The sequence below is a fragment of the Stenella coeruleoalba genome (genome assembly GCF_951394435.1).
Source record: "Stenella coeruleoalba genome assembly, chromosome: 15".
Lineage (NCBI taxonomy): Eukaryota > Metazoa > Chordata > Mammalia > Artiodactyla > Delphinidae > Stenella > Stenella coeruleoalba.
Window position 1 is genome coordinate 46,776,738 of NC_137161.1, and position 26,876 is coordinate 46,803,613.

At 46.4% G+C, this 26,876-nt stretch overlaps 1 protein-coding gene across 4 annotated transcripts in view; it reads right to left on the minus strand.

Annotated features, from left to right (window-relative positions):
• The window catches only part of RIN2 (Ras and Rab interactor 2), a 238,423-nt gene that overhangs the window by 160,242 nt on the left and 51,305 nt on the right, over window positions 1-26,876 (minus strand). For 3 of the 4 annotated variants that reach the window (XM_079944032.1, XM_079944030.1, XM_079944029.1), the window contains exon 2: window positions 20,401-20,510. The exons of the other annotated variant lie outside the window; for it this stretch is intronic. The gene's annotated coding sequence lies outside the window, so the exon portion shown is untranslated. The remainder of the gene's footprint in view (window positions 1-20,400; window positions 20,511-26,876) is intronic. 4 annotated transcript variants of the gene reach the window in all.

Below are 26,876 nucleotides of genomic sequence, written 5' to 3' on the forward strand. Positions count from 1 at the left end.
GATTGACATATATACACTAACATGTATAAAATAGTTAACTAATAAGAAAGAAAAAAGAACAAATAAATCTATGCATCTATGCACCAGTTCTCATGCTGGATAAAAATGGGGATGAATCGAGAAAAGTGCTACTGTAGCAGCAGGATATTACGGCCAGTGCCAAACACAGGAAATGAGTGAGTGTTTCTGCTACAGAAATCAGGAGGAAACATCAAAGACAGAACTGGTGGGGATTCACCTGTGCACACATATTCTCATAGTGTCATTGTGATCAAAACTGCGCCTGACATGTCCTTGACCCAACTCACTGACAGACCCAGGCCTCGGAAGTTTGAGAAAGTAGTGGGAGGGGCCACCGGTCTTGACTTACTTCCAATTAACAAGGAGGAAGTGATGGGAGAAGTGGAAGCGATGGGAGAAGTGGAAGCGATGAGAGAAATGGAAGTGACCAGCACCACAAGGGAAGACACTCACGTCACATTTATGTTCACGACGGCCAGGAATGAGAAACCTAGTCTGGCTGAGAACCCCGTAATTTCTTTTTTCTTTCTTTTTTTAAAAAATTAATTAATTAATTTAGTTCGTTTTTGGCTGCGTTGGGTCTTCTTTGCTGAGCGTGGGCTTTCTCTAGCTGCAGCAAGCAGGGGTCATCCTTTGTTGCGGTGCAGGGGCTTTTCATTGCTGTGACTTCTCTTGTTGCGGAGCACAGGTTCTAGGTGTGCGGGCTTCAGTAGTTGCAGCACACGGGCCCTAGAGCACGCAGGCTTCAGTAGTTGTGGTGCACGGGCTTAGTTGCTCTGAGGCGTGTGGGATCTTCCCGGACTAGGGCTCAAACCCGTGTCCCCTGCATTGGCAGGCGGATTCTTAACCCCTGCGCCACCCGAATCCTGTCATTTCTGAGCAGAGATTCCAAAAAGTTGAAAGGTGAGTTGGAATCTTAAAAAAATGTCCTCCTTCTCAGTTAAGGTGAGACGTTCTTGAAAATGGGGTTCTGACACCACAAACACAAATCATTAGCGAAGAGGTAGAAGAATCCCAACAAGCTGCTGTGTCTGCGCCGACAACTTTGCAGTGAACTCACGGCTAGAAAGGACAAACTACGAGGAACGGTTCCGGAGGCAGAGACGGGTCTAAATGAATGATGTCTACAAGCCTAAGACCCAGGGAAGGGAGTCTTGCAAATAAAGCTAAAGAAAATCATCAAAGAACTTTTTAAAGGTGTTTTTGGAACAAGATAAGGTTGACTGGTGGCAGAATAAAAGAAAACAAACCTACTCAACTCCTGTCCATTGGAGTGTTTAATACCCGTGACAGGAGCAAATAAAGAAAGAAGTAAGACTTCTGGGCTGGGAAGAGGAGGCCAGCATTAACAAGCAGGACTGGATCCTCAAGGCCACGGCACCACTGTAAGAGGGCATCTGGGTGTTCCATGGGCATCTCCATTTCCCAGCCTGGAGGGACCACCTGCCGGGCTCTGATTAAAACTAAAATACACGTGACATAATTTGTGGTCACCATCCAGCATTCACAGGGAATTGAAGAGGTGCTGAGACAAGGTGGGTACGTAATGTTGACCCCTGGTTTCAAAATCAGAGAAGGCACTGGACTCTTCCTTATGAAGATGTGGGCTTCAGGGCCATCTTACGCATGACTCTAACTGGGATTACTGGCAAAACGGTCTATCTTTGGCCAAAAGTGCTCATCCCCAGGGGGGGTCAGCTTGGGTTTCTAAAGACAAGCTATGTCAGCTCAGGGGTGCTCAGAGCAGCTCATAGCTGTTCACACTTGCTATGTTTTTGGCAGGGCTGTTGGGCTAGGAATGGTCAAAACCCGTTAGACGTGGATCTGAATTTCAAAAAAGGAGCTGACAAGTAACGATACCTTTTAAGCAAGATGGAAAATTGTGTGTAACAGGATGACAAAACAGCTGTTAAACGTCCACATGCCCAGAGCCCGTAGTTGATAAATCACTATCACACGGGAGCAGGCCCCAAGTTTCTTCCCATGACCGTTCTGTTCAGGATGTTTTTTAAAAAGTTAAATTAGGATAAGGAGTACATCAAGGTTAAACTGACAAATGGCTTAAAGTAGAGAGAAATGGTAAATCTTCTAAGCCAGTGTTTTCTAAACATCAGTTCTGTGTGAACTGCCTTCATAATTCTCACCACATGGGCTTAAGGATTTTCTTTAAGTTGACTCATTTTAAACTTAAATTTTTAAAAAAAGAAGCTATGTATTTGATGTGTTAATTACATTTTTATACAATAAATTAAGCTCATAAGAATTAAAACGAACAATGAAATAAAAGTGTAAAAAATGCTCATCTGAGTACCACCTAAAAATCTTCTGGGCTATCTCTAGCGGTGTCTGTAACATGCTTTGGAAAACTGGGACCAGGTGACATCACTGGGATACAAAATACCACTCAACTGGCTGAGACAACAGGTTCACAAAATGAAATTTGGTAGAAATAAATGTGAACTCCTGTGAGCAGGGGTACAGAAAGCATTAATGGAGCACATGCTGGGGACGGTGCTGTGGGCCAGGAGCACACGTGAAAGGGACTCTGGATTGAATTGACTCTTCCTGCAAAATGATGGAGATGCCCGAGTCCCTGACGTGCATTTGGGCTCATGGGAGGCAGTTTCTACGTTGCGGCAAGTCCTGCTCCGTGAGTCCCCAGCTCTCACTGAGAATGCGGAGCTCAGCTTTGGTGGGCACCAAGGGTGGGATTCTGCCACACTGGACTGGGGTGAGGTGAACAGAATCCTGGCCACAAAAAGATGAGCTGACAGCCTGGGAAGGTTTTCCCAGGGAAGACTGAGAAGCAGGGTAGGATGGGGCAGGCGGGCTGTCTTCTTACAAATAGGTTCAGCCTGCTGGGCTCAGCCTAGGAAGGACCCATCGGATGATCCGAGCTGCCTACAAACGGGATTGGCTGCCCTGGAAGGAGGGAGCCCCTGATTGCTGGGAAGGACAAGCACAGGCTGCTCAAGCATTTGGAGCTGAGAGAGGCTTAGTCCTGGACCGAGTTCCCCAGAAGCAGAGGTCGAGATGGGGATTCAGATGCACACGGCTTATTGGGAGTGTCTTTGGGAGCGAGAGAGGCAGAGGGGAAGGATAAAGACCCCAGCAAGCCTGTGTTCGCAGCTAAGTCTAGCCTTGGCCTGACCCCACGGGCAGCTCTGTAGCGTGAACGGAACCGCGCTTATCCCACAGGAGGCAGGGGCCTGCCTTTTACTGTCAGGCAGGTGGCTTGACCTGCCCTGTGAGGTGTGTCCTCCTAACTGTCACTGAGAGCAGGTCTCCGGAGAAGGGGGCCCCTGTGATGCCATCAGAACCCAACACCCACCCCAGCCTGTGAGGAGACCTGGGTGCTTTAGGAAGGTGGCTTTTGCGTGGTCCTCTCCACCTGGAAATGATTGGTGGCCCCTGCGTTTTTGTAACTAATGTCTGAGTTCAGTTTTAAAAAACTGTTAGAGACCATTTGTCTTCTTCTTGGCCCCTACTGTGTCCCTGACAGCCAGAACTTGCAAAAATCTCTCTTCTCTAAGAGGCTCCTGTAATTGTTACCACGTCCAAGTCAGGCAGGGGCAGACCCAGGTTTTAGGGGGCCTGAGGCTTATTCTATTTTGGAAGCCCCCTTAATGGGAAAGAATACAAAATTACTAATGCAAGATGCCCACAGGCCACTGGAAGGGCTGGGGGCAAGGCAAGGGCCTAGAGGACCCTTGAGTGTTACTTGATACCCCAAAAATCTACGTCTGCCTGCAGTAATTTTTGCCATGTAAATGGAATATTGTACTATTATTTATTTACCTTTTAAAATTAATTCACTTAAAACCAAATATATCTAAACTCATCCTAAATAATAATCATGGTGGTATCACAATTTGATGCACTAGTTACATGTATTTTAAATAATCTTAAAACGAATCCCTAAGCTCAAAGAAGATTTATCTTTGGTCCATCTAAAATCATCTCATGTTCAACCAAAGGGAGACATAATCCCTTTGGATAAGTGGTGATAGGAAACAGTCTTAGATGCTTCGTTCTCTACCCCAGGTTTCATCCCGAAAGAGTCACCTGGAAGGAGCCTAGTTCAGGCCCCTGAAGCAGGACCCTGCTCAGGTCCAGCTTTCAAAGCATGTTTATACAATTACTAACTCAGTCAGTGCTCACCCAGCCGCTAGGAGGGAAGGGAACAAAGCAGGTTCATTCGCTTACCACCCACTTGCTTTTGCTCAGAGGTCAAACAGCTACGCAGGGGGGAAATCCAACTTAACTCAGTGTCCAGATTTCACAGCATGAACATTTTCACTACCTTTTGCTTCCTTACCATGTTCATTATCAGTCAGCTTTGATTTTAAGATAAGAAACTCCAACAATCAGCAACATCTCCTTGCTATGCGTCTGTGACTATTTAAACAGGGAAGGGTTCCCCCCTCCCAGGGACTCACTAAGTGGGAGGCTTTGAGCAGTGACTTAGTCTCCTTATGCCTTAGTTTCCTCATCAGTAAAGTGGGTATTCAATGAAATAACCTATGGAAAAGCACTTCTTAGTACAATGCCTGGAATACAGTACATCTTTAATATATGTTAGCTATTCTAATGATTATTATCAATCACTAGAATTTTTTTTTTTTAATTTTAAAGCACGGTTTACTAAGTTCCTAGGCCAAGCTAAGAAGTATCTGGGCAAACAGCCACTTCCTTTTACAATGTACATTGTGAAGAAAGAATACACTAAATGCACACAAAGCACTTTCAAGTTAAATTATGTCAAAATTATGTAGCCATAAGAATGCATATATTAGCATGAGCAATAGTGACCATCAGTAATTAAAACTTCATTCTTCTCATCCAAATAGATGTACGTGGTATTTTAGCATCCAGGATTTATAATTGTGTGTATGTGTCTCTCTCATTAGTGTTGATCAGTGGGCACAGTATCTGCTACAATAAAGGTACTTAGAGAGGGTCATGGAAGGATGGCCCCAAGCAAGACAGCTTCATAGATCAAATCAGAACATTAGTTTAGAATCTATTCTTGGCTTTTAAATTTCCTTATTCCCCGTGTCTCTTCGTACTAATATGGGCTCTTCCATCTATTCCATTGATCCAGCCCCTGAAAATTCTTGCCATTCTTTGGATTCATGATAAGAAACTCATCTGTAAGCTCTGAGAAAACACAGGAAGCCCAAGAGGAAAAAAATAGTGCTGCTATCCCACCAGAGCTGCCACTAGTCAAATCTAGGCGGTTTCCACACCACCACCTCAGTCTTGGAGAACTGGTCGACTGGCCCCGGACATGTGCTGCACTATTTCTAGTCTGCAAATGTCCCAGGAAGCTCAGACCTCTGAGCCACCTTGAAATAAAATACACGTGGGTCCATCTTAAAGGATGGAACACAGACTAGAATAAACTCCATGGGCCTAAAGGTTCTGGAGACCATATTCATGAGTAGTCTGAAAACATCCTCCATAAACTTGCAGAAGAGGAATGAGCCTGCTCTAACCTTGCATCCACCTTGCCAGTTCTCTCTTTCCCAACCCATGCACCGAGGATGGGTGTATCTTGGCCGATGATTCATTCAACCATTCTTCTATTTAACACACATGGTGGAGCATCTACAAGGCACCAGGCTGTCAGCATGAGATAACAGACATATTAAAAAGCTACGCTTGGAAATTCCCTGGCGGTCCAGTGGTTAGGACCTGGCGTTTTTACTGCCATGGGTCCAGGTTCAATCCCTGGTCAGGGAACTAAGATCCTGCAAGCCACACATAGAGTGGCCAAAAAAAAAAGCTACCCTCTGCACCCAGACATGTACAGCAAGATCACTGTTAAAACTGAGATTTGTCTGGGATGAAGTGAGAGAGTGGCATGGACATATATACACTACCAAATGTAAAATAGATAGCGACTGGGAAGCAGCCGCATAGCACAGGGAGATCAGCTCAGTGCTTTGTGACCACCTAGAGGGATGGGATAGGGAGGGTGGGAGGGAGACACCAGAGGGAGGAGATATGGGGATGTATGTATATGTATAGCTGATTCACTTTGTTATACAGCAGCAACTAACACACCATTGTAAAGCAATTATACTCCAATAAAGATGTTAAAAAAAAAACCCTGAGATTTGTGACCAGCACAATGGCAACAGAAGACAGAAAGTGTAAGTTCTTCTGAGAAAGACCAGGATTGCTTTACAAAGAAGGCAGCATCGGAGTTGAGCCTGGAAGGATGAGTAGGCAGTGGAAGGGATTCCAGGCAGAGAGAAGAGGGTGAGAAATGCCATTCAGAGGCGAGGGGTGAGCAAGTGCTTTGGGAAGACCATGAATCCAATCTTTCTCAGTATTGCTAGAGCCCCAAGGGTTCTGTGGAAGGGGAACTGGGGTTGCACAGAACAGATCACCTTGTAGGCCAAGCAAACAAACGTAGATTTGACCCTATGGGTGATGACAAGACACCAATGGATACCTCTGAGCAGCAGATGGACATTTTGGGGGGCCAACCAAGTGGGGGGGGGTGGGAGGATGATCCATGCATATTAAGCGTGAGGCATATATAGGTGAGAAATATTTAAGGGGGTCAGGACTTGATACATGTGGGAGGTGGGTAGAGGATAGGGATTCCCACAGAAGTTTCAGGTTTCAGCTGTAGGAAACTTGGGTAGAAGGTGGTAGAATTCACCAAATTATGGCATCCAGAAAAATGGCAGGTGTAGTGGGAGAAACAAAAACAGATGAACTTTAGAGCAGTGGAATGTGAAGAGACCGTGGGTCACCAAAGTGGAGATGACCGACAGAGCTGGGTATGAGTTTGGAGCTTGGGCACATGGCCAGGGGTTGGAGAGACAGCGTTAGCATAGCGGGATGGCTAACGGATGCCACGAATGAAATCTGAGGTAAAGCCAGAGGGCTCCGCTAGATCAGAGGACAGCATCACCTGCAGCGATGTGCTGGGACCAGCTCACACCACGTCCAGTTAAGTTCCCGAAATTAAGTCCTGTGAAGCGACTAAAATAGGAAGTAAAGAAAAGGCTAAAGAGAACAAACATTACTGGAATCACATTGACACCAACTGCTGTTCCTCACCGTACCAGCCAGGAGTGACACGATAATTACAACTGAACATTCCCGCCTACACTGTTGGTGGGAAGGTACAATAAGTTGGTGCAGCCACTATGGAGAATGGTATGGAGGTTCCTAAAAAATGTAAAAATAGGACGCGCTGAGCCTGCGCGTCCGGAGCCTGTGCTCTGCAACGGGAGAGGCCACAACAGTGAGAGGCCCGCGTACCACAAAAAAAAAAAAGTAAAAATAGAGCTACCATATGATCCAGCAATCCCACCACTGGGCATATATCTGGAGAAAACTCTAATTCGAAAAGATACCTGCACCTCAATGTTCATAGCAGTACTATTTACAACAGCCAGGGCATGGAAGCAACCTAAATGTCCATTGACAGATGAGTGGACAAAGAAGATGAGCTACAAATATACAATGGAATATTACTCAGCCATTAAAAAGAATGAAATAACGCCATTGCAGCGACATGGATGTACCTAGAGATTATCATCCTGAGGGAAGTAAGACAGACAGAGAAAGACTTAGTGTCTGTGCCTGCATCGCTTTCTGGCCAGCGCTCAGGCTAGCTAGTGATCCATGATGTGAGCAACAGGCAGGGCTTCTGGACCTGCCGCAAGTCACAGCTGAGAGCTGTCAGCCCCAGGGAGCTGAGAGCTCACTGAGCGTGTGGATGGTGGGTAGGGGCTGCTGCCTCTCTCCTGGACGCTGCAGACACTGGTAACAGCTGTGGTGCTACTTCCCAGTGGGGTCCCCAACGTCCTCTTCCATCAGCACTCCCGGCCTTCAGGTAGAGAGGCCCTACTCTGATTCCACCAGGGAAGAAGGTGAGGTCCGAAGGCTGAGTTACCTCCCCGAGTCCTCACAGCTGGCCAGCGCCGGCGCCGGGGTAGAGCGTGGCTCTCGGGGTCGTCTCACCCGTGCGCCAACCCTTAACTCGTAACTGATCAGGAGGGCTACTGTGCTCTGTGTGCCCCTGAGCTCCAGAGGACCAACAGGACAGGCAACAGCAGAACCTCCAGACGAATGTTCCGCTGTCTCGGGAAACAGAGCTGGCAATCCTTTTTACTGTGAAGGTTAAGGGCTTATACTCCCTGTATGTCCACCTAATGTTTGGTCAGGCTTTTTGTTTGTGTGACCCCATTCTGACTGCAGGGCCACCATGCCCGGTGCTCACTTGGCTACACTGTTCGGGGTTGGCCTTTCTGCCCCCTACAAGCTAACAGACTCAAAGAAACTGAGGCCGAGGGCGGCACACAGAGTTCCCCAAAGCCACCCCCGGCTCAGACCAAAACGTGATCTCCTGACACCTTGGTCAGTTTATCTAACTGGTTAACCACTGGTCCCTGCCCTTCAGCTGCTCTAGTTCCTCAAACTGGAAGGGGCTTCACTCTGAATAGGAAAATCAAAGAGTTCTCCCGATCATAGAGACCACAGCCACAGCACCCTTAGGTCAGGTGATACCAAATGGAGGGAAGATGGCGACGACACCTGGGGACAGGGGGTCACAAGCTGTCAATCAATGATGCTAAATGGAAGCTGAAACCTAGCAACAGTTATTGATATGATTAAGGCGTGACCTTGGGAATGTCTTTATAAGTCTGGCCTATAAAGAAAAATCCTTTGGCTTGAAAATTTCTGAAATTAGACTCAAGTAGATTAGGTGAAAACATGTTGGAGATAAATAAACCTGTTCCAAGTTTTTCAAAATCACATCAGTATATTAAGATTCAGCCCATCCCCAAACATTATGCACGTGCCACAGGCAAGAGGTTCCGATCAACTCTGATGTCTGTTTCCTGAGGGCAGAAGTGTGCCTGAGAAGCTTCATAACCAAATGAGATCTCTGTCTTTCTTAATATCCTATCGCCTGTGTGTTATATCATAAAGATGAATCCAGGGAGTGTGACAAGCCATACACACCCCCAAACTGAGGCCTTATTCCTTCCCCAAAGGAAGACGCTACAGCAGTTTTCATCTTCCTCCTAAAGGCACGGTTGTTGGAGCTGATACCGACCGTAGAGGAAATAGCTCCAGAGGAAGTGGATGGCAATAATCAGTGCTCAGGAGTGGAAAACGCAATGTGATTCACATTAACTTAAAGAAAAGGTCGAGGGAGAAAAAACAACCAAAAATTAAAACCACAGGCACTCTTACGCATCAGCAAATGCCACACTGAGCATGTCACTGTGACATGCTTTTTAAAGTCCAAGGAAGAAAAAAAAGGGCAAAATTTCAAAACAAAGCCTAATAAAACCTAGTTATGGCAACACTGAACTAGTACAATGCAAAATGCAGTTATATAAAAACAAATGAATTCTTTTTAGTGAAGCTAGAATTTGTTATAAGAAAAAAGGAACCAATGCATTATTTTTCACTCAATGTCAAATACTCCTTTATATACCTTCGTTAACTTTTGTTGAATACTATCAAACTTTAAAATGTTAACTTTTGGGCTTCCCTGGTGGCACAGTGGTTGAGAGTCCGCCTGCCGATGCAGGGGACATGGGCTTGTGTCCCGGTCCGGGAAGATCCCACATGCCGCGGAGCGGCTGGGCCCGTGAGCCATGGCCGCTGAGCCTGCGCGTCCTGGAGCCTGTGCTCCGCAACGGGAGAGGCCACAACAGTGAGAGGCCCGTGTACCGCAAAAAAAAAAAAAAAAAAAGTTAACTTTTGCTCAAAGTATACTTTATCTTTGTAGCTAGAATTCTTGCCTCATTATAAGCCTTCTCTCAAGTAGCATCATTTAATTTCTCAATAGTGAGTGATCTAGGAACGTAAAACAAAGGAGTGACAGTTGGGCTCCTTAGAATCCAATCAACAAGGAAGTAAAAAATAAATAAACAAAAAAGAAACCTCAAAGCTACTGGGATCAATCGCTCTGGAACAACGGAAACCACTGGAAACAGTGAGTAGAGCCACGGAACTCCGACTTAAAGTAAGAGCCAATTAAGAATCCATGTGGGGACTTCCCTGGTGGTGCAGTGGTTAAGAATCCACCTGCCAGTTCAGGGGACACGGGTTTGAGCCCTGGTCTGGGAAGATCCCACATGCCGTGGAGTAACTAAGCCCGTGCACCACAACTACTGAACCTGTGCTCTAGAGCCCGTGAGCCACAACTACTTAGCCCACGTGCCACAACTACTGAAGCCTGTGCGCCCTAGAGTCCACGCTCCACAACAAGAGAAGCCCCGCAATGAGAAGTCGGCGCACCGCAACGAAGAGTAGCCCCCACTCACCACAACTAGAGAAAGCCTGCGTGCAGCAATGAAGACCGAACACAACCAAAAAAATAATAATAATTCACGTGGACGCAGATTTTGAGTTTCTTTATCAGTGCGTACATGGATAACTATGAATTTGAATCAGTTATAAGAAACCATGACCAAGCTTGCAAACCATCCAATGAAGTTACTATTTGGATGGGATCTGATGTATTCCCAAGTGGATTTTAATGTCAGCCTAGACCAGAAACGGAATGACTTGACTGTGTAGCGTGGGAAGGTTTTGGGCGGATGTCTTGGGTGGGAGTGTTGTGTGACCACACGAGTTGTCGTGAGCGGTTGTTATAAGCAGTGGTGACTTTAGGAGACAAAGTGTCACCTTTTTTGGAAAGCGGCACCAATCAATGAAAAGGTAGACTTAGTCATATGGAAGCACGGAGGAGGGGAGAGAGAAGGAGGGAAGGAGGGAAGGAGGGAGGGGCAACGTAGTCATACATGTATGCATGTTCCTGGGAGCTGAGCCCCAGGCAAAGAGCCTGGGTGGGGCCTTAAAATGTTTTATTTTTGTCTGACTTTACAAGTCTGGGAGTCTTCCTGGGCCAAGCTAACCCAATGACTGTATGTTCTGCTGTGTGAACTCCTGGACACACATTTGCAGTTCCCTTTGCCAGTGAAAACAAAACAATATTAGAAGCAGCATTTGGGGCTCAAATGGTTGGTCTCCGCATCTTGCATTCAATGCTACTATTTTCTATTCTGGCCAACTCAGAAACATTTGTAATTGACCAAGACTCGAAGAGACCATTCATCATTCCAAGTTACCCATCAGAAAGGCATTTCATAAACATGTCTGGTTTTCCATAATTTATTGATCTTCTATTTCCACATATCAAAATTCCTAAAACATGCAGAAACCACACTGCAGACAATAAAGACTATGTATTATTTTCCAGTTGATTTTTTTCAATATTTTTGGTTATAAAATTATGATACCAGTGACACAATGAATCATATGGGCTTAAAATCTAATGTTTTTGGCAAATTTGGAATAACTTTTTTTACCAAAAAGAGCAATACAAGTTTGTTATAGAAAAATTAGAAAACAAATTACTAACGTAAATTTTTTAAAACTACAGGTCTATTTGTTAATCCTCTGGAGTACATCCTTCCAGAATTTTTATGAACCCATCTGTCTCAACCTCCTTATTGTGTTGTATTTCATTTTGTAATGCTTATTATAACCTGATATCTATGGTGTATTTATTTGCTTAATTATTTATTGTCTGTTTCTCCCACTTCCATCCATTTCTTCCTTCCAAGAGAATGGAAGCCTCTTGAGGGAAAGCACTTTGCCCCTTTGCTTCACTACTAATCCCCCCTCTCATCCCTACACCCAGCCTCAAACAGTGGCTGAGTTTGGAGTGGCATGTTAGGAGTTCATAAAGACTTAGTGAATGAATGAAACAATGAACAGTTGATACTCGCTAAATATTTGGAAAATTGAAAGCCGGTAAGTACAGGCCGATGTGGGCGGCGTCAGGGAGATGGCAAGTGGGTTGGAAGGTCTTCCTTCTCCACCTCGTCATCCTTATTTCCTCTGCTGTTGACTAAATCAGCCCATTAAGTCCTGTTTGAATTCAGTACATTTAGCTACAGGCGTGGATTTGGTTCACGTTCATGATGTGAGAAGTTACAGAAGAAGGAGGGTATTCGGTGGGGGGGCCTACTGCACACAGGTGTGTCTGTTCTCTCATTGCCAGAACGGGGACCGCGCAGCCCTGCCCACACCTCCAGACCCACCCTGTGACCTGCCCACCAGGCGCCTCCTGACCACACGTGAAGGGGAAGGCTAAGGAGGCTGAGTAACTTCCACAGTAAGGAGAGGAAGGGAGATATTAATAAGCTCTATCATGCATTCCTTTATCCAACATCTGGACACGCTTCAATCACTGATTTCCCACTCACAGTGAAAAAGTGGTCAAGGAAGTATGTCTCGATTTAGTAAAGAGCCACTGTGTCGTTACCAGACAATGACTCCTTCTGGCCAAAGATTCCTAGTCTGATCTCTCCCTTCCCTTGAATTATTTTAGCGAGCATGTCCTCGCTGAAACAATTCCTGGGTGTACCATCCTGAAGGGGCATGGGGAGGGTGATGGGGGGTTAGACTTTTTTTTTAACTTTTTATTTGGAAATAATTTCAGACTTATAGAAAAAATGGCAATAGTCCAGAACCCTTACTAGTGAATAAGAAGATAAAGAACCCAACACAAACATAAGAAAAGATCTGAACGGACGCTTCACCAAGGAAGATAACCCACTAGCAAATAAGCCCATGAAAAGATACGCAACAACCTTAGTCACCGGGAAATGCTAAACTCACGATAAGATGCGACTATACTTCTATCAGAGTGGCGAGCATCAAAAACAACTGACCACACCAACTGTTCGTGAGGACAGGAAGAAATCAGGCTCCCATTGTTGGTGGGAATGCAGTAAAAGGGAACAGCCTCTTCGGAAAACAGTTTGGCAGTGTCTTAAAGAACTAAACAAACACTCACCATACGACCGAGAAATTTCACTCCTAAGCACCTACTCAAGAGAAATAAAAATCCATATAAAGACTTGTATGTGGCTGTTCATAGTAGCATCATTCATAATAATAAAACTAAAATCAATCCAAATGTCTATCCACTGTGGAATGGATAAACAAAAAGTGATATATCCAATCAATGAAATACTTTTCCACGGTAAAAAGGAAACGAACTATTGACATGCTACAGACTCGGACGACCGAGTGAAAGCAGCCAGACACAAAAGCCATACACACAGTGTATGATTCCATTTGCAAGAAAGTTCTAGAAAACTGTAAAAGTTTACTAAAGCACTCATACCTGTACACTTAAAAGGGATGAATTTTATGAAATGTAAATTAGATCCCAATAAAGCTATTTCTATAATTAGGAACCTGTTCTAAAGATCGTTCTGTATTGTGCTTTTTCTCTACTCAAAACTGTAACTTGAAGACAGTTGCATATCATCACAGTAGTTCTTCTACCTTTTTTAGTGGTTGTATAATGTTTCATTGTATGGCTATGACAAAACAGAAAAAATTAAATAGCCACGCCAAAAAAAATGTTCTCCTTTCCCCATTCCGTCCAGAGGCCTCAGAGGGATTCAGTTTCCGCTGTGCTCAGATTTAAAAGCTATGCATTCCCTCCTTCCATTCCTCAAACTGTCTGGCACACCCCATAGCAGATGCTAAGGGTGCCTCACCCATGCCCCCTCAGCACCACCCTCCCATACATGCCATTTTTTCGACTTTAAGAAAGGTCAATGTTACTTTTCTTTAAAAATATCACAAATCACCTAGCTCCTCCAAAATAACCATCCTCTGGTACCCACAGCTCTCTTTGATCTGAAGACTGATGGCAGGGGTACGCCTAGGTGGGCAGGGGTACGCCTAGGTGGGCTGGAAGACCAAAGAGCTATTGCCCCTTGGAATGGTCCTCACCAATGATGGATGGGGGTTGGTGGATAACGCCCCAGGGTCCTCACTCCCTGGGTGAAGTAACTCTGCGGTGAGGTCACTGCCATCTCCCAGAGCTCCCCGGCGGGCCTGACCCAGCTGCCCACAGTGGTCACATGCTTGTGAACACACCTGCTTCCGTTTCTCGTCTCACCTCTCCACTCCCCCACCATCCTTCCCACCCAGAAGTGACACGCGAATTGGCTCACACATCTGGTACTTTCTGCCTTATCCCTATGCATTCACGAAGACAGAGACAAGCCACTGAGTCCACAGGCATTTTAGCAGCATTCGTACGGCGCGTGCTTTGCACTGATCGGTTAATTAGAAAGCTCTGTCGGGCCAGATACGGTGCCGTCATTCAGCAAGGTCTTATTACTTGCTTGGCCAATGTGCAAACACAGTATGAATAACTTACAAGTGTTTGGAGAGACGTTCAGGGCCAAGAACACAACAGTCAAGCCACCCTCAGCAGAATGCTTTATGACTGAGAACTCACAAAAAGCATAAAGTGGCAAGTTTTTTCCATGCTCGCTGGGAAAAAGTCCTGTAAATCTATTGCTGCTAATTCCAACCAACATAGAAGCATGGCCGCCTCTCCAGCTCAACTGTATCTGTGCCAGGCGGGAGAGCCAAGGTATTGATCGAGGCAAAGAAATGACATTTTCTCAGAACTCAGAGCATTCTCCCAAAACGGAGGACAACATACACATACATGTAATTGACAATTTATTCATCCCACTGGCTGCTCTTATTTCAGTCCGACACACTTGAGCAACCAGTACGCACTGATGCCAAGTCAAACCATTTTAGGCAGCTGTGGGGAGGCAGTGGGCTGTCACTGAGGGAGCCGGACAACGCCAGACACCTCCCAAGTCCACGAGGAGCAAAGCGGCGGGACAAGGTGGGGCAGCAGTCCCTGGCGAAGGTCTGAGCTACCAGAAGTTTCTGCAACCTGAGGCCGTGTAGCTTTTAATAACCTCGTCATCACTCATTAATAACAACTCAGACTATCATTAAAGGTTTGAGGCTTTGCCCAGAGTTATAACCAAAACTGCCATGGGTAAAGGCCTTTAAATTTCACCTTGTATTTGCCCAGTTAGGCAGAAGCAGTGGGCTTTCTGGGTCCTGACCAAGGCCAACAGGAGACAACCCCCAGGACAGGCAGAGTTCACCGCTCGGCCTCTTGACTTGGGCTTGACCGTGCGACTTGCGTTATCAATACGATAACATAGAAGCAGCAGTGCAGAGGCCTCTGGGTCTCCACCTGCACCCACTGCCTCTCCCCTGGTCATGAGAAGAGCTTCCCTGGGCTGCCGCTGTCTGTAAGGCTGGACTTAGAATGCACTCGGGTGGAGCAGGCTTGAGGCCAGACCTCAGCGAGAGGCCAAGCCTAGCTGGACCCAGGCTGGAAACAGACACCCAGCTGAACCCAGCCTGGATCAGCCACTCCCCCTGCCCTCCAATGTGCGTTGGCCCAACCAAGGTCAGCAGAGCTGCCCAGCTGAGCCCAGCCCAGATCAGCCAAGCCCCAGCCAACCTTCACTGCAGGAGCTACATAGACGCTTATTATTAGTTTTTCCACTGCATCTGGGGGCAGTTTGTTGCACAGGAAGAGTTGAGATGCAGAGAACCAAGGGGAAGTTCAGCAAGCCAGGGGAATCCTGCACAATAGGTTCTCCTTCCTTCCTTCCCTGGACAAATGGGGGCAACTTATAGGATATAATTATGAAATTCACAATTGCTTCAAAAGGTCCCCATGATTTCGCTAGGAACACCCCAGCTTCCGTGTCCCTTGGTGAGACAATTCCCAGATGCCCCCTACATGGTCTGTCACAGGTCCCCAGTGGGACTGAGCCCCGGTCACCCACAGCAGTCACCTGCTCAGGCCCCACCCTGAATGGCCTCTCCCCCTTCCCTGCCCCAGCTGCACCCCCTTATGCCCTTCTGTACTGCCCATAGAAACTGCCCATAGAAACCCTTGCACCTGAATTTTCGACTCAAACTAAGACATGGCTCATTTTACAAATAATACCAAGCACTTGAATGTGCCAGGCATCATGACACACAGGTGACTTCACCTCTCTGTACCTCAGTTTCCTCATCTGTAAAATGGGGACAAAACCAGTGCCCCTCAGGGCTGTTGTGAGAAAAGAAAGCGTAACGTGCCTAGAACAGGACCTGGCTTGTGGCAAAGCCTTTAATAAATGCTACTATTTTCAAGCAATTCCTGCTTCTCCTTATTACCGTCGGGCTTCCAAGCTGCATCCGCCTATTGGAAAGAATGGGTAGGACTGAGGAAAAGAAAAAGGAAAAAAAAGAGAATGAAGAAAAAGGAACACATTCCATCCTCATGAAACCACTTTAAAAGTCTCAGCCAGCTGATGGCAGCACTGCCTTTAACTAAACCACGAGCAGGGCCATAAACGAGCATCCTCCATTGACTATATTTGGTTCAGGGCGTTCTTGTGCATGGAGAGCAGGGGAAGCCTGAGAACCAGAGACGGTACAAGAGGGGCGTCCGGGGTGGGGGGAGATGCCAGCGGGGTCCCGCTCCTCGGAGCACGTGGCTGGGGCGCACGAGCCCTTCCCAGAGGAACTGGGAGGAACCGAGTGAGGAATATTTCAAACGGACTCAGCAGCAGCCCGAGGACTTGGGCAGAGGACCAGGCTTGCCCAGCCCCCACCAGAGCATTCCCAGGGCTGCTGTGAAGCAGGGTGCTCAGACCCGGCCTCGGGGGTGGGGTGGGGGCTCAGGACTCTGCCAGGGGAGGAGGCTGGAGATTCCCCACCCTGATTACCCAGGGCTCCTGATGACCTGGGGGAGGGCGGGGTTTCTGCTTCTTGCGGCTGCTGAATTCTCTAGGGTGACACCTTCCTAAGCACAGTCCTCAGACCTCAGACCTCCTTCCAAGCAGCGGCCGGGGAGGGGAAGGGATGACACCCCGCTGTCCTGATTACACCTGGCTGGGCAGCCGTTTCTGTCTGACCTGCAGGCCATGTACCGTGGAACCCAAAGCATAGCCCAGCTTCGAACCCTGCTCTGGCCACCGCCCACCTGTGTGATCCAGGCAAGTTGCTGAACCTCTCAGCACTCGGTTTCCCCATCTGTAAAGCGATGATAACTCAGTCTCAGCCTTCTAGGGCCACTGTGACAAAGAGATGCAAAACAGATGTCAGGAGGCTGGGGCCCGGCGGTGCAAGGTGAAGCCTCCCTGAAATGCCAGGGATGCAGCAGACAGACGATTCGACCCTTCCCCTCCCCCCAGCAAACAAACCCATCAGACGAACAGATGCACTTGAAGCCTCAGGGGCCGGAAGCAGGCGGCACTGAGGCTGCCCCCGGGTTGTCGGATTCCGCGCAGGGCGCCTTCTGCTAACTCAGACGTGAAGGCGGCTCCTTACTCTTCACCTGTGATCTGCTGCCACCCCCAGCAGACAGAGGGAGAGAAAACTGCAGCAAAGGAAAAGAAACCCTCTTTGCGACCAACTATCCACCCTGTGCTCTGCCTCTATCTCCCCTCCCCCCGACCTGTCTCAACACCCCCTTTTCCAGACTTGGGAGCTGGAGAACTGGGGGGAGGTGTGGCACCCAGGGCTCTTCTCTTCTGTGTCCATCTCAGCCTCTCCTGCTAGCCTCTCCTCTCAATCCAGTCCCATTTTCTCATAAGTTATAAAGCACATAAGGAGTTTCATTTCCACCACCTGCACTGTAGCGCTGCCAGTGTCCCCCGCGCAATGCGGCATCTCACTGGGTGTGTGCGTTTCCGCGGTGGCCACAGTCCTCCACCCTCTCTGCGAGCCTGCCCCTTGCAGGCTTTGCAAACCCTGCCACCAAGGGCTGGAGCCTACTGTTCGTGTCTCGGATCTGAAATGTCCTGTGACTTGCTCTGGCCAATAGAAAGCGGCAGAAGTAGCCCTGTGTCCTTCTCGAGCCCCAGCCTCAAGAAGCCGTGCATGTGCGTCCGCTTGGAGTCCTGCTGGGGGGAGGGGAGCAGAGCAGAGGTGGGTCACCTGGGCCGAGGCTTCCTCCACCTGTCAGCTCCCAGCCAACCAGTTAGCCCAGAAAACCCAGCTAGACCAGCTGACCCAGGTGGCCTGAACTTCCCACCTGCAGAATCGTGAACTAAATCCATGACGATTATTTGAAGCTACTAAGTTTGGGGGGTTTGTTAGACGGCAAAAGCTGACAGATAGATTAGGCACTAAAAAAAGATGGGATTTAAACTTGCCTAACATTTTGCATGCATTCATTTCTCCTTCTTAAAAAACAAAATCCTCGGGGCTTCCCTGGCGGCCCAGTGGTTGGGACTCGGTGCTTTCACTGTCATGGCCAGGGTTTGATCCCTGGCCATGGAACTAGGAACTAGGAACTAGGAACTAGGATCCCAGAGGCCAAAATAAAAGAAACAAATAGCCTCATATTCTGGTCCTGCAGATCTTCCACCTACTGAGCATAGGATCCAGTGTTGGACACTGGACAACGTAGAGAGAAGAGCTGTCCCCAGTTCTGGAGCAGCTGCAATGCCACGCAGACATGGAACTAAATTCAAGTTGAAAGACACAAGGCCACCGATACTATGAGCAAAGGTCGACCGCGATGAGTGTGGACGTTACATGTCACATATCAACATTCATACCAAAGTCAATTCTCCAACGTTGCACATCTGAAAATATCTTCCACTTGAGTAACAACCCACTGAGAAATATTGTCTCAGAGCTCTGCCAGTTCCTGTTATTGTTTAGTTTACTGTTGCCTTTTGTGGAAGTTCTTTGTTTATAAAAGTGAAACCCAAAGATGTTTTATCTAACAGGAGAAACAGAGGAAATGACAAAGAAACCTTGACCTCAAAAGACAAACCTTTAGCACCAAGATAAGACTTCAGTATTTATACCTGGAATTTTGCACTTCCTTATATGCTACCATCATCCTTCTCGAGAAAATTCACACTTAACGGCTCTTTGGTATTTATTTAACTTGCATTTATTCACTGTCTACTACAGGTTAGAGTCTGTGCTAAAAACTGAATAGGAGACACAGGCCAGGCTCTGGCCTCACGGAGCCTGAAGTCAAACAGGGATGACACAGAAACATGATTATTACTTCACATGATCTGAATCTCGTGTAACACGAGCAGATACCACGAATCTAAGCTCTGGGAGGGAAAGCAGGCAGCTTCCCGAGAGGACTGTATGTTTAAGGCAGGATCCCAGGGTTTAACTAGGATTCAAATTAAGGAAAGAGAGTCAGAGCCAACTATGTAAAGCTAGTTCTCCAAAGCTGTATTCTCTGGACCTCCTATTCCAAATGGTTCGCCTTCTCTGAGAGGGCTGTGTTTGAGGGGCAGCAAAGGCCCCAGCTCCCAGTCCAGAAGGAACGGGCCCTGGGGTAGGGGGGGATCTCACGAGCTGGGGATCAGGGAGCCCTGGGTTCCAATCCCAGCTCCTCGTGTGGCCTTGGGTGAGTCACTTCATCTGACTCGGCCTCCTTCCTCTTATTTGTAAATCTGTGTAATGAATGACATCTACCTTCAACGGTGTCGTGGTGGGTTTAAATGAGAGAGCACCAAGCAGTGACGATGTTTATCCTCTCCTGAATCTGCTGTGGGGACAGGGCTCCGCGGGGACAGTTCACTTTGTCCTCACTCCACTCGGCAGCGGTGGGGCAGCTCCAAGGCTGGGGCCTGGCGCCATCGGAGTCTCCCTCACGTGTCAATGGGGCCCTGGAGGGGCTGTCGGCTGGAACCCCTACTCGGGGCCTTTCCACGGGGCCCAGCTGGTTTCACAGGCAGCCCTGCCCGGAGCGTTGAGCGCCGGCTGGGAGCCCCGTACGCTTTGCTGATCTCCGCTTTGAGGTCACTCAGTGTCACCTCTGCCGCCTTCCCTGTGCAGGTGGTTGCCGAGTCCCACCCAGACTCAAGAGGAGGGAAAGCAGACCTCCCAGCTTGAGGGGACCCGGCGAGGTTCTGGAAGAGCAGCGATACCACGGTGGCCATTTAGGGAAACTATGATCCGCCACGGTGACCTATGCTGACGTCCCTCTGGTGCTAAGTCCCTTTCATACAGAGATCTATGATTCCATGAAAAAAAAAAAAGATGAAAAGCGGGCATGGGGAGAAAGGCAAGCGGGGGATGTATGAGGAAGAGGAAGAGGCTTTTCCCTTGGGATGGGGCCACCATCAGGACCATATGCTCTCAGTAATCAACCAGGTTCCTTGCGCTCCCTGGTGGCCCAGCTCTAAGATGAGAACGAAATGAATTAATGCATTAAAGTGCCGGGGCCTGCCACGCAGTTGGCACTCCATAAAGGTGCACGGTTACAGTTTACGCTCTGGGGCTCTTGAGCCGTCCTCATCTCGGTTGGGCCCTGCAGCCACTGCATGATAACAGAATCCCTTAGGTACCAGGAAACAGGTCAGCATCCTCCCTGATCCTCTGTCAGAGAGAGGTCACATCCACTGCAGCGCACCAAGCCAGAGCACACCATATCCCTGCACACCGAGGAACTTGGAAACCAGAGTCCAGGCCACGGCGCACTGGGCTTCAGTCGGCACTTACCCTTCACGCCAGCATCTCTCACTCCAGCCCCCACCTGCCCAGCATCCTGGAGGGCTTGAACTGTTATCTTCTCCGGCGGAAGCTCAAAAGTCCACGTGTCCTTTATCCATCTACAACACACAGAATTGGCCACTTAGCATTTGTACGCATTTTTTAAATGCCACGAAAACCACACGGGGACTTGCCCTTCACCTGGCTGGGGGGGGGTGCTGAGAGGTGAGGGCACAGTCATCCTTGGTGTCTGCGTGGGGTCGGTTCCAGGACCCGTGGATACCAAAACCCACGACGTCCAAGTTCCTTATTATTAAGCTCCATGCCTTGGGCTGGGTTACTCAATAAATATTTATATTTGACTGTACTTGGAGGCCTTTAGTCAAATGCTAACAATCGTTCTCCCCTTTGTTAACACACTGGTGGCTGTGAAGTTTCTTCTCCCAATTAAAAAAATTTTTTTAATTAAAAAAATTTTTTATCTTCACTTTCCAAGGTTCCATGTCTTTTCTCCTGGTTCTCATATCTGGGAAAGTTAGAAGCCAGCCTTTCCTTCATCAAGAATAGCATGCTTCAGGCTTCCCTGGTGGTGCAGTGGTTGAGAGTCCGCCTGCCGACGCAGGGGACACGGGTTCATGCCCCGGTCCGGGAAGATCCCACATGCCGCGGAGCGGCTGGGCCCGTGAGCCATGGCCGCTGAGCCTGCGCGTCCGGAGCCTGTGCTCCGCAGCGGGAGAGGCCACAGCAGTGAGAGGCCCGCGTACCGCAAAAAAAGAAAAGAAAAGAAAAGAAAAAAAGGGTCTTTTCTTCCTATTTTGATCCCTATTCCCACCTCTGGGCCAGGTAACGCAAGAAGGGACTTGCTTTACCAGAATGTTCTCTACACCCCTATGCCAATGCTCAGATTTCTAAAACTCCAAATAGTCTTCCACGTTAAAAAAGGAACTAATCAGCAAGGATGCTGTCTTCGCCATGAATTCAGAGACAGTTTGTTCCTTTAGCCCTTGCATGACCTCAGCTCCAACAATGTGAACAGTCCTGAAATCTTCAAGTCTAGGGCTTGGAGATGGTACAGAATATGAAATTCCCAAATGATTCCATTTCTTTTTCTTTTCTCCTAACAACACCCTCACCTTTTCAGAATTACCTAAGTGCATGAATGCAGTCATCTTGCTTACAAACAAACAGAACACAAAACATAAATGCTAGATCAATGCTCAAGTTTCCTTTAGCAACCTAAATGTCCACTGACAGAGGAATGGATAAAGAAGATGTGGTACATAACTACAACGGAACATCACTCAAGTCGTAAAAAAGAATGAAATCATGCCACTTGCAGCAACATGGAAGGACCTAGAGATTATCATACCAAGTGAAGTAAGTCAGACAGAGAAGACAAATATGATATGACGTCACTTATTTGTGGAATCTAAACTATGATACAAATGAACTTATTTACAAAACAGACTCACAGACTTTGAAAACAAACTTGTGGTTACCAAAGTGGGGGAGGGAAAAATTAGGAGTTTGGGATTAACATACACACACTACCACATACAAAACAGATAATCAACAAGGACCTACTGTATAGCACAGGGAACTCTACTCAATATTCCGTAATAACCTATAAGGGAAAAGAATCTGAAACAGAATAGATACATGTATATGTATAACTGATTCACTTTGCTGTGCACCTAAAACTAACACAACATTGTAAATCAACTATACTCCAATATAAAATAAAAATTAAATTAAAAAAAGCTCAAGTTTCCTTTGACTGTCACCACTAATGCCTGCAGCCTGCATCCTTGGCACACATGGACACTGTCAGAACTTGGAAGGATATCTTTCCAGATCAATTCTGTGCAAACATTTACTCTCTCTCTCTCTCTCTCTCTCTCTCACACACACACACACACACACACGTGTTTCTTTTCTAAATAAATGTTTGTGTCGTCCTGCACATTGCTTATTCCATTCTCAGGATGTCTTATCAGGGTTCCTACAACAGTATAAAAGGATGAACTCATCCTTTTTTTTTAAACTCTTTCATCAGTATTTCATAGTCTCACTGCTCTGTCAGGCTGTGTAACTGGACACTGACCTCCTTGCCAGCACCTCCCCTGGTACCCTCCCTAGCACAGGCACACACACCCCCTCCATCATTCCCCGGGTTCACATTTTCTGGCCTGGAATAGCCTCCCTGCCCTCTCCATGTACTTAAGACTCAGCTCTAAGGCCTGGAGGCAACATATTTGATCTTGAATCCCAGTTGAATCTCTCAGACAAGTTACTTCATTGTTACTTACTTGGGTTCCTTCTGTGTAAAGTGGGGTGACTGTAATAGCACCTGCCTCAAAGGGTTGTTCTAAGGGTCAAGTAAAATAACCATGGAAAGCACAGGCCCATTTCAGGTTACTTAGCAAATGCTTAATAAATGTTAACCGCCACCCACCACAACCAACATCAGTCGCTGTCATCATCACCCTCACCTTTTTTTTTTTTGATAATAATTTAAATCCCACTTTCCTCCTTAATTCAGATTTTCCTCGGAACCCCTATTTCACGTGTAGATAGGGCTACGGAAAATTATCCCAATAAGCTTCAAGCTCCATTTACATCACTTATAAAGTCTCCTCTTTTTAAAAGTTATTTTCTTTTTTCATGGAAAGGCATTTTATTTTAAATATAGCAGTGTGTACATGTCAATCCCAAACTCCCAATCCATCCTTCCCCCACCCCTCCCCCTGGCAACCATAAGTTTGTTCTCTATGTCTGTGAGTCTGTTTCTGTTTTGTAAATAATTTCATTTGTATTATTATTATTTTTTTTAGATTTCACATATAAGGATATCATATGATATTTGTCTTTCTCTGTCTGACTTACTTCACTTGGTATTATAATCTCCAGGTCCATCCACATTGCTGCAAATGACATTGTTTCATTGTTTTTTATACTGAGTCATATTCCGTTGTATATATGTACCACGTCTTTATCCATTCATCTGCTGATGGGCATTTAGGTTGCTTCCACGTCTTGGCTATTGTAAATAGTGCTGCAATGAACATTGGGGTGCAGGTATCTTTTCGAATTAGAGTTTTCATCTTGTCCGGATATATGCCCAGGAGTGGGATTGCTGGATCATATAGTAGTTCTATTTTTAGTTTTTTAAGGAACCTCCGTACTGTTCTCCATAGTGGTTGCACCAATTTACATTCCCGTCAACCGTGTAGGAGGGTTCCCTTTTTTCCACACCCTCTCCAGCATTTATTGTTTATAGGTTTTTTGATGATGGCCATTCTGACTGGTGTGAGGTGATACCTTACTGTAGTTTTGATTTGCATTTCTCTAATAATTAGCGATGTTGAGCATCTTTTCAAGTACCTCTTGGCCATCTGTATGTCTTCCCTGGAGAAATGTCTCTGTAGGTCTTCTGCCCATTTTTTGATTGGGTTGATTGGTTTTTTTTGATAGTGAGCTGTTTGTAAATTTTGGAGACTAATCCCTTGTCAGTTGCATCGTTTGCAAATATTGATATTTTCTTCCATTCTGTGGGTTGTCTTTTCATTTTGTTTATGGTTTCCTTTGCTGTGCAGAAGCTTTTGAGTTTAATTAGGTCCCATTTGTTTATTTTTGTTTTTATTTCCGTTACACTACACAACGTCTTCTGATCTTTGCTAATAGATCAATAAGAGGTCGGGTTAATTTACTGGCCACTGTATCCAGGTGGGCTGCAGTCACACAGAGCAAAGGGGCCCAGCGAGGAAAGGAAGCTTATCCTTTCAAGGCACAAAAAATCCACTGCTTTCTCCATTATATTGTTTCTATTATATTAATTAAGTATAGACAAATAAAATAACTAGGTATCAATACCTTATTCTCATGAGCTTGTACGATTATAAAACCAAGCACAATGACAAATTATATAAGAACAAGAATGTAACCAATACGATTAGAAGTAACAAGATTAATTTAATGTAAGAGATGATGTTGTTTTGCTGAAACTCGTCCCTTGTGACGGGAGTATAGTGGAGTTGCATCTTCTGTGAGGGAAGGGCTAACGGAAGAGAATCAGTCAAGGGTCACCCTCCAAGGTAACCTGCTGTATGGAGGCCCCCACACACAGACCACCTGGGGAAATCGCAGACTCCGAGGGGAAGAGCAGGTGAAACTGCTCACACGATTCAAATGATACCAACCTCTCTTCCACTCTCTGTGTTCTCCTCACCCCAACCCACGTGTCTCTGCCTGAACCTCTGTGAACTTCATCCACTTGCCCCACTAGACTGCACTTGCCTTCACCTGGGGCAAAGCATCTATGCCCTCAGCCCCCCTGTTCCCTCCTCCCACCCTCCAACAATTCCAGTCTGTGGGAAGACTTGGCCCCAAGGCAAATTAAAGAAACACAAACCAGAGGCAGGACTGAAGTTACCTGGCTACAAGGCTCAAACCCTGCCAGGGTCGCACCCCTGGCTGCACAGCTAAGAAGGTTTACGCAACAAAGCAAGCCTCATGGCCAGGTCACACCTGAAATCAATTACAGCAGAATTTCTGGGGGTGGACCCTCACAGTCTTAATTTTCAAAGCCCATTGGGTGATTCCAGTGTTGAGTGAAGGTTGAGAACCAGTGATCTAGTGATTAATGGCTTTCAATCTCTTTGGACATCTGCCCACAGTAATACAGTTCACATCATGACCCAGACCTACACGCACACATACAGCACAGAAACAAACACTTTATAAGACAGTACCTAACCCTTACATCCTGATGTTTTCCAGTCCATTCACTTTTACTGAAAGCAATGCCGGACATGCCTATTAAAGAGTCATAAGCCACTAGTCCACTAGAAGTTATGACCCATAGTTTGATAAACATTGCCTTAGATGACCCAGAATATAGTTAGATGAATTATGAACCATTATCCTTAAAATAAAAATACACTTCAAACATTCCCAAAGAGGATATATGAATCCCTGAGCATAAGTCCACACTTACAGATGCCCATTTTGAAAATCTTCATTATACTCCAATCTCTCATTTGACAAAACAGGAAAGGCCAAACTCGTATGTCTGTCCACTCAGTGTGCACGTATGTCTGTGTATGTTCTGCTTTGCCCACTACCCATGATTTCGCAACTATATTATCAGGCAGCGTTTGGTCTACTTGAAATATCCTGAAATTATTACATTGTGGACCCCAAAGCTTAGAGCTTAATTACACTGTTTCAATGTGTGCAGAGGTGCTGGTCTTAAGTTTTCCTTTGTCCATACACCCTGGTGCATCGCACGGTATGGAGCATTAAGTAGGCATTTGCATTAATACCTGTTGACTGAGTTTTAGCATTCTGGCATAGATTTCCAACGTGGATTTAACAAAATAGTGTACTAGGGAGGCTGATAAACCTATCTGGCCTTACAGAAAAGGGGGTTTGCTATACCCAGCCATATCTCAATAGTTACCGTGCTCCTAACATCAGGCTATAGTTGTAGGTATCCGGTGCTCTTGCCACACAAGCAAATTATAATTCAATGTTGCTTCCAGCACCCATTTTTCACTAATGTCGCTGCATGTTGAAATATTTTAATACATTGTATTAAATAAAATATATTATTAAAATTCATTTTACCTATTTCTTTCAACATTTTTTAATGTAACTCCTAGAAAATTTAGAATATGCGGCTCACATTATATTTCTACTGGACAGCATTTCTCTGTGGAACAGCCCTCAAAGTCTTATGGGCTCCTAGTACTACTGTCTCCTATGCCTTGGTTGGTGTACTTGCTGTATTCTAAACACACACACACACACACACACACACACACACACACAAAGACACAAACACACACACACACAAAGACACATACATACAAAGACACACAGATGTACGTAAAGACACACACACAAACACACATACATATAAATACACACAGACGTACACAAAGACACACAAAGACACAGACACACACACAAAGACACATACAAAGACACAGACACACAAAGACACACACACAGAGACACAGACAGACACACATATACAAAGACACACACACATACAAAGACACAGAAACACACACACAAAGACACACACACACAAAGACACATACATATAAATACACGTACATATAAATACACACAGATGTACACAAAGACACACACAAAGACACACACAAAGACACACACACACAGACACACACACACAAAGACACAGACATAGACACACACAAAGACACATACAAAGACACAGACACACAAAGACACAGACACACACACACATACAAAGACACACACACACACACAAAGACACACACACAAAGAGACACACACACACGCACACACACGCACACATGCACACAGGAGGATGCTCAGCCTGAAACCCCCTCACCCTCTGCTGCCACCTCCTGCTCCAATCCAGGCTTTCCTTTAAGATCCATCTCAAATTACAGCAGGTCACCGCGGCGCGGGACTGACGGCACGCCAGGCAC